The sequence below is a fragment of the Mus caroli genome, unplaced genomic scaffold, assembly GCF_978045245.1.
Source record: "Mus caroli unplaced genomic scaffold, Mus_caroli_1 scaffold_5, whole genome shotgun sequence".
In the NCBI taxonomy this organism is placed as follows: domain Eukaryota; kingdom Metazoa; phylum Chordata; class Mammalia; order Rodentia; family Muridae; genus Mus; species Mus caroli.
In genome coordinates this window covers 57101920-57110701 of record NW_028227260.1, presented here as the reverse complement: position 1 = coordinate 57110701, position 8782 = coordinate 57101920, and the positions used below count along the sequence as shown (strand labels likewise).

At 37.0% G+C, this 8782-nt stretch overlaps 1 pseudogene; it reads left to right on the top strand.

Moving 5' to 3' along the window:
• Positions 1-7933: 7933 nt before the first annotated feature.
• On the top strand, positions 7934-8065 carry LOC115030177 (small nucleolar RNA SNORA48; annotated as a pseudogene).
• The last annotated feature ends 717 nt before the right edge of the window (positions 8066-8782 follow it).

The following is an 8782-nucleotide window of genomic DNA, read 5'->3' as shown; positions in this document are numbered from 1 at the left end:
CTACACCTGGAATAAACTACAATCCAGAAATGGAGAGCACACCTGTGATCCAGATCTTGAGACTGGAAGACACAGGCTTCTCACCCAGATCTTGATGTAGGATGACCCAAGCTTTTGATCCAGATCTTGAGGCATAGTGGCCATGCAAAGTTTAGGTCCAGGCAAGGTAGTACACACCTTTAATCCCAGGATACAAAGGCAAGCAGGTCTCTGAGTTCAAGGACAGCCTGAGACAAAGCACATTCTAGATGAAGAAGCTTAAGTCCAGGGGTAGTAGTACATGCCTTTGATCCCAGCACTCCGGAGACAGAGCCCTGCAGATCTTTGTGTTCAAGGTCAGCCTGGGATAAAGCAACTTCCAGATTCAGGTGTGGTGGTACACACATTTAATTTGACCACACCTTCTGCTGGAGGCCTACATAAAGACATTGGAAGAAGGAAGACTCACTCTTCTTTGCCTTCTTGTACTTATTTGCCAGCACATCTGTTAGAACCTATTTCTTCAGTATTCTATCTTATACTGAAGATCTACTGAAACAACTAGCCTTGTGGAATTGAGCAACTACTAGATTCTTGGACTTCCCATTCACAGCTGCCCATTGTTGGGTTAGATGGACTGTAGACTTTATGTCATTACAATAAAGCCCATTAATACATAGAGACATTCCATAAGTTTGGTGTCTCTAGATAACCCTGGCTAATGCACCTTCCAAAGTATATCATTTCCTATTTCTCCCCAGGATGATATTCTCCACTCATTGTTTCTTTTCCTATTGATTCCGAGAGGTCAACTCCTAACATTTTCCCCTCTTCTCAAAACACCTTTTCTTACCATTATATAACTTCAAAATTTCCATCTTTGATACTCAACTTAGCTGTAACTCCTCTTTAATCGTTTTCCAATTATTAAAGCTAATAGGAAGCTCTCACAATTCTGAATTTCTTGAAGCACAACATTACATATAATTTCAGGTTAGTATTTCCTCTTTTTAGACTATGCCTTGCCATATTTGGTGTGGGAACAGCAGGGATCATGGATAGTTTTTTGATACCTTCTGAGTCACAATTTATCAGAAATTTGAAGTTAATTGTACAAATTTCAGAATTGTTTTCTGAAATTATACTAGCAGATATTTTTTAACATATACATTCTTGAAAACTCTAGTTGATTTTGTGGTATTATTTTACAAAACTTACTATAGTGTTCTAAATATAGTAGATGCACAGGAAAAGTTCTGACAGCACTGGACATAGAGAACCATAGAACAGCACTGCTATTGTCATAGCATTGTTAGTTTTGTTATCTGTGGACCTTCAAAGATATTTTCTTAAAGGAAGAGAAAAGAGTTAAGGGCAAAAGAATATATTTATAAGCTGAAATGTCCAGTGGAAAGTATTAAGAAAACAGAAAAAGTGACATTGTCTTATTGAAACTGTAAGGATTCTTTTTGTTGAATTCCTGTTTAAGTATAAAATATCTGAGTATTATAAAGTATGATACAATCATTTTCCAACTCCACCAGCCACATAATGCCCTTTTATAGCATCAGTATAAGAAGTAGCCCAAGGTATTCTTACATTTTCAAAGAAACAAGAATCATAGGAAAGAAGTTAGCTCAAGATAAGCTCAGCAAGAAAGAAGGAAAAAAAGAAGAGAAAAAAGAAGAGAGGAGGTGAGGCAAAGCAAGGCAAGAAAAGGAGAGGATTGGAGAGATGAGTGATTTTCCATTAATAAAGAAATATAATCCAGTCTTTTCGACTTAGTTTGTGGAAAAGATGAAACTAAAACTGGCAAAATCTTACTTGATATTAAATGTAGCCATTTCTAGGCAATTTCCTATGTGCTTGGGGTTTGAGGATAATTGCAAATATCTCAAAAGGACATAATTATGCCACTTCAGGTCATTCCATATAATTATTAGCATAACACTCATAGATGTTAAAGAGAATTGTTAATTATCATCATCTTCTTCATTTAAATGCATGACAAGCTTCTTTACAATTCTCAAAGTGCTTTCCATACATTCAGATTCAATGACCACCTAATTCAATTATAATCAACTTTTATATCATGTGTGCTTTTACATACATCTCCTGTCTTCCTGACAACATTTTAAAAGTAAGGAGAATATGAGAATTATTCATATTCAAAAGATTCAGAGAAACTATGACTTTCTAAAGCTACACGGACAGTTTGTGTTAGAGAGGGAACTGAAATGCGTGATTTATAAATGAATACCAGTTCCTATTTTCTGCTTTACAATACCAACACCTGTTAGGTTCTTAACAAATCCATTTTTATAAATTACTAACATGTCAGATTTAATTTTTCAAAGCATGAAGTTATTTCTTCCCCAGACACTACTGACTGTTACCGCTATGATACCGTAGCCCACTTGTTCTTCTAGGCTGACAAAATTATTTTTTGTTCCTTTATTTGCTGTTCCTTGGTGCCATAAATTATCTAAAAATTGATGAATTTTCATATACATATGTCAGGGTTTTTTTTTTTTGTTCACTATCTGGAGTGTAAACCATAGGTCCTTATATCCCTACCAGCTTTAACCCTCTCAAATGGAAACAAATATATAGAAAAGCTAATGCTCTTTCTGGTAATACAATTCCATTATACAATAATTCAACAAGTTTATTGTGTTAGGAAAATTGAGGTCAGGATGTAAATGTTTTCATCTCTTTAAAAGCAGAGTGGGGAAAATGCAGGGAATGATAGGACTTGTTTTATGCACCTATTTTAAATTTAATTTTACAAAAATGAATTCCTACAATTTTAAAAATAAGAAATGATTATCAAAAACTAACTCATGCTCTTCCACTAGAAATATTTATCAAGAGCCTTTAAAAACCCATTGACACACAAGACAGATAAATTCTTTGTTTTCATAGTCATTTAAATAGTGGAAAGTTCTCTGAAGAAGTGATAGGGAGACACCTGCCAAGCTCCAGGAGTGATTTCTATCATACAATTTGTACATTACTTTCTAAAAGATACTTGAATGACACAAATTATTAGGTAACATCATAAACTTCCTGAATTAAAATAACTGGACTGCTGTCTGCAAATCTCATATTTTCGAAATCACTCATAAGGAAACTTCTCTACATTAGAGTTTCAGAAATTCTCCTTATTGGGATAGCCTTACAGTTTCTTCTTGTAGGTTGCCTTCATTTTCTTTTATTTCTACAGTAAATATGAAGTGCTTTAAAAATTAAGTGATTTAAGATAATTCAACCAGATATATGAGTAAGAGCCCATGCTACGAAAATTCAGTGTAGTAACATGAGTATGGGTGAATTAAGGAGCCCTTCGCCAAAAGAAGGAGCCAAAGATTATTTGGGGCCAGTAGAATGGATGAATAGGTAAAGACAGGATTCAGTGGATGGAAGGAAAGAATTGACTCCATCAAGTTATATTCTGTCTTGAACTTCCACACTGTTAAATACAAGTCTGCACACACACACACACACACCTAAATGTATTGAAAAACAATTTTACTTTTATATGTTATTTGAAATTTTCATGCAATGTATTTTTTAATCATATTCACTATCTACCTATTCCTCCAAGAGCTACACTCATTCCATACCCATCCAACTTTTGTGTCCTTCTTTATTAAAACATCAAATCCAATTTGTGCTGCCCATATATTCTTGGAATTGTGGATTTCCAACAGCATGTGGTAGAGTAAATATGTGTATATACATATACATATACATATACACATACATATATACATATGTGATATGCATACATATACATACGCATACATATATAAATAAATATGTGTGTATATATATTTGACCACATGCTATTGGAATGTATGTATGTACATACATGTATATAAAAAGTTAAAATGGAATTACCTAATAATGGAATAACAATGCTTTTTCTACAACCCTTAGGCTAATGAATAATCTTTTTTAAAAGCTATGTTTCCAAGGATACTATGCTAGTAGGAGATACTTACACTCAACCATTGGACTGAAGTCAGGATCCCTAAAGTTGAATTAGGGAAAGAATTAAGAAGCTGAAAGGGAATAGTTTTCCCTATCCTGGATTTTTTGTTATTCCAAGTGAATTTGCAAATTGTTCTTTCTAACTCTATAAAGAATTGAGTTGGAATTTTGATGGGGATTGCATTGAATCTGTAGATTGCTTTCGACAAGATGGCAATTTTTACTATATTAATTCTGCCAATCCACAAGCATGGGAGATCTTTCCACCTTCTGAGATCTTTGATTTCTTTCTTCATACAGATCTTTCATTTGTTTGGTTAGAGTCACACCAAGGTATTTTATATTATTTGTGACTATTGAGAAGTGTGTCATTTCTCTAATTTCTTTCTCAACCTGTTTATCCTTTGAGTAGAGGAAGGCTACTGATTTGTTTGAGTTAATTTTATACCCAGCCACTTTGCTGAAGTTGTTTATCAGGTTTAGGAGTTCTCTGGTGGAATTTTGGGGGGTCACACTTTTGGGGTCACATAAGTATACTATCATATCATCTGCAAATAGTGATATTTTGACTTCTTCCTTTCCAATTTATATCACTTTGACTTCCTTTTGTTGTCTAATTGCTCTGGCTAGGGCTTTAAGTACTATATTGAATAGGTAGGGAGAGAGAGGGCAGCCTTGTGTAGTCCCTGAATTTAGTGGGATTGCTTCAAGTTTCTCTCCATTTAGTTTGATGTTGGCTTGTGGTTTGCTGTATATTGCTTTTGAGCCTCGAACACATGGGCACAGGGGAAAATTTCCTGAAAGAACACCAATGGCTTATGCTCTAAGATCAGCAATAGACAAATAGGATCTCATAAAATTGCAAAGCTTAATCCTGGGGAGACTTGAGGCCCCAGGGAAGAGGGAGGGTTGGTGGGGGAGGAGCACCCTCTTAGAGGTAAGGAGGAGGAGGAGGAATGAGACGAGGAACTGTGGGAGGATGCACTGAGGGGGTCAATGACTGGAATGTAAGTAAATAAAATAACTTAAAAAATAAATAAAAGCTATGTTTCTAAGGATAATATGCTAGTATTTAAGTTGAAAAAAAATCCAAAAATGGCAGAGCATACTTGTTTTGTAGGTCCATATATATGGTTCATAGTTTTAAATACATATTAAAATTTATCTGTATACATTTATATTATATATGCATATATTTAAATATGCATTTAAATTTATCACATATGCTTTGCCAAGCAATTTAAAGTGTACAGTTTATTCACACTCAGTGCATTCATAATGTTGCACAAGTATCACCACTACACATCTCCATTTTTTCTTGTTTATATTGATTCTTTGTGAATTTCACATCATATACCCCAGTCACACTCATTTTTCTGTCTCCTCATATCCACCCTTTGCCCTTGCAATTTCCCCCAGAAAATAAAACATATGAGCAAGAAAGCAAACAAACAACAAAGCAACAAAGCATAGAAAACATCCCATTGTGGAAGCTGTAGTGTGTTGCACAGTATATCCCTCATCTTTACTTTCAAATGTTTATTGAAATGAAGTTCAAGATCTCTGGCTTCTGTGACACCATCAATATTGGGTCCTCACTGGGACTTCTGATCATTGTGCCATTGCTCTGTGTCATGGAGATCCTATAGCTTTGGAACAGCAGAACTGGCCCCTTAATGCATCCCAACCATTAACAAATGATATTCATTTTGGAATGTGCCTTCTAAGTGCTCTGGTGTTGGGCCTGGATGGTAGGAGATCTGGTCAGCCCACCAGCTCTTCCTTATCTATATCACCAGGGCAAGCTCTCCAGCACTGCTCTGTCTAGGCCATCCAGTGTTGCCATCAGCAGGAGGCAGGGTCAGCCCTCCTGTGCTTGTGCTCTTGGGACTGGCTCACCTCCACCCACATCTTTTTTTATTAGATATTTTATTTATTTACATTTAAAATGTTATCCACTTTCCTGGTTTCCTCTTCAAAAACTCCCTATTCTTTCCCCACTTTCCCTGCTCACCAACCCACCCACCCATTCCTGCATCCTGGCCCTGGCAGTTCCCTATACTGGGGCATATAACCTTCACAGGACCAAGGGCCTCTTTTCCCATTGCTGACCAACTAGGTCATCCTCTGCTACATATGCAACTTGAGTCATGAGTCCCACCATGTGTTTCCTTTGGTTTAGTCCCAGGGAGCTCTGGAGATACTGGTTAGTTCATATTTTTGTTAATCCTATGGGGATGCAAACCCCTTCAGCTCCCTGGATACTTTCTCTACCTCCTTCATTGGGGACCCTGTGCCCTATCTAATGGATGGCTGTGAGCATCTACTTCTGTATTTGTAAGGCACTGGCAGAGCCTTGCAGGAGACAGCCATATCAGGCTCCTGTCAGCAAGCTCTTCTTGGCATCTTCAATAGTGTCTGGTTTTGGTGGTTTATGGGCTGGATCCCCAAGTGGGGCAGTCTCTGGATGGTCATTCCTTCAGTCTCTGCTTCACACTTTGTCTCTGTAACTCCTTCCATGAGTATTTTGTTCCCCCTTCTAAAAAGGACCAAAATATCCACACTTTGGTCTTCCTTCTTCTTGATTTTCATGTGTTTTGCAAATTGTATCTTGGATATTCTAAGTTTCTAGGCTAATATCCACTTATCAGTGAGTGCATATAATGTGTGTTCTTTTGTGATTGGGTTATCTCACTTAGGATGATATCCTCCAGATACATCCATTTGCCTAAGAATTTCATAAATTCATTCTTTTTAATAGCTGAGTAGTACTACATTGTGTAAATGTACCACATTTTCTGTATCCATTCCTCTGTTGAGGAACATCTGGGTTCTTTCCAGATTCTGGCTATTATAAATAAGGCTGCTATGAACATAGTGGAGTATGTGTCCTTATTACATGTTGGAGCATCTTCTGGGTATATGTCCAGGAATAGTATTGCTGGGTCCACCCACATCTTCAGAGCCAGCTTCACTGTGATGCCATCAAGACACAGGGCCCACTCTCCCAAGTGCTGCAGTAGGACAAACATTTCTTCTAGATACAGAACTCATATTCCATATTATTTGCTTAAGGTTTATTTCTTTTAACTAAAAGAAATAAAAATGTTCATTTAAGTGTATCTTTTTTATTATTACTCTTATTTTTACAGTCCTGTCATTATCCCCTCCTAGTCTGGTCTGTCCTCCCACAGTTCCTCATCCCATTTCTCCTCCCCCCTGTCTCCAAGAGGATGTTCTCACCTACCCCACCTTCCACCCCTTGTCAGGCCTTAACACTTCTTGGGGCCTCAAGTCTCTCAAGGGTTAGCTGCATCATCTCTCATTGAGGCTAGACCAGGCAGTCCTCTGCTGTATATGTGTTGGGGGCCTCAGATCAGCTGGTGACATACACAAATTTGTAAGACACAAACAAATGAATTTTTAAAAGGAAACTGAAAGTAAATACTTTAGAATGTATGTGTACAACAATGTTCATAGTTAACATTTGCCTATTAATAGGTGACTGGACAAGCAAACAATTTTGCAAGGGAATATTATTCATCCATAAAAAAGAACATTCTACCATGTGCTACAACATGTGTGTTGCTAAAGACAATATGTTAAGTGAAACAAGCCAGTCAGTAAAGAACATGAGAATTGTATGGCACCAATTTTGTGAAGAACAAGAAAGGTCAAATTTGTAGAAACATAAAGTAGAATGCTGATGACTGAGGCTGAGAGAAGAGGAAATTAAAAAAAAAACTATTGTTTAATGAATTGAGAAATATATATGTATAGCTGGGCAGTGGTGGCACACACCTTTAATCCCAGCACTCCAGAGGCAGAGGCAGGCCGATTTCTGAGTTCAAGGTCAGCCTGGTCTACAGAGTGAGGCCAGCCAGGGCTACACAGAGAAACCCTGTCTCAAGAGAGAGAGAGAGAGAGAGAGAGAGAGAGAGAGAGAGAGAGAGGAGACACTCCCATGCAATGGGTAAAGAGACACCTTGTTGGTGGAGTTGTTCTTATATCAATAAGGGGCACAGCAGATGTCAGTTCTTTTTTTATTGTAGCTTGATGGCCAAAGCTGTTTTGTGCCTAGGACTCATAAAAATAAAATCTGTATGGGGATTTTACTCTAGCAACATGGCTGCTTTGGCAAAAGATCACATCCAAAGACCTTTCCAAGTCTATATGATCCATCTGGAATTTAGACATGCCATTAGAACACACCTTTACTTCCTCTGGATGGAATACAGATTATGCTTTTAGTACACACAAAGGTGCCAGATCACAGGAAGTTGGAGTCACAGACTGTTGTGTGTCATATTACATGGGTGCTAGGAACTGAAATCATATTCTTTCTAGGAACAGAATATGATCTTTACCATTGAGGTATCACTCCAGGAGCCCTTGCTTCCAATTCTTTGCACATATATCCAAATATAGAATTAATGGGTCATATTTACATTTAATTTTTTGAGGAACTAATATATTACATTCCAGATATCAGCTATGTTATTTTACATGCCTCCTAGAACTGTGCAGGTCTCTTGTTTTTGCATATAGTCGTTCATACTTACTGCTTTTAAAAATAAATTATTTTTATAATTATTTGAGAATTTCATACAATAATCATGGATTCCCTTAAGAAAGATACAGAAATAAGTAAAAACAAATAACATCAAAGATTAATGAAGGTAAAGTTTGGCAGGGAAGAGAGTTATAATTTGGCAGAATGTGATGAGGTTCATAGGAACAGGGTGGCATACCTCTAAAAGACATCATCTTCCGGTAGTACTATGTCCAATTTTCTGAGGAAACGCCA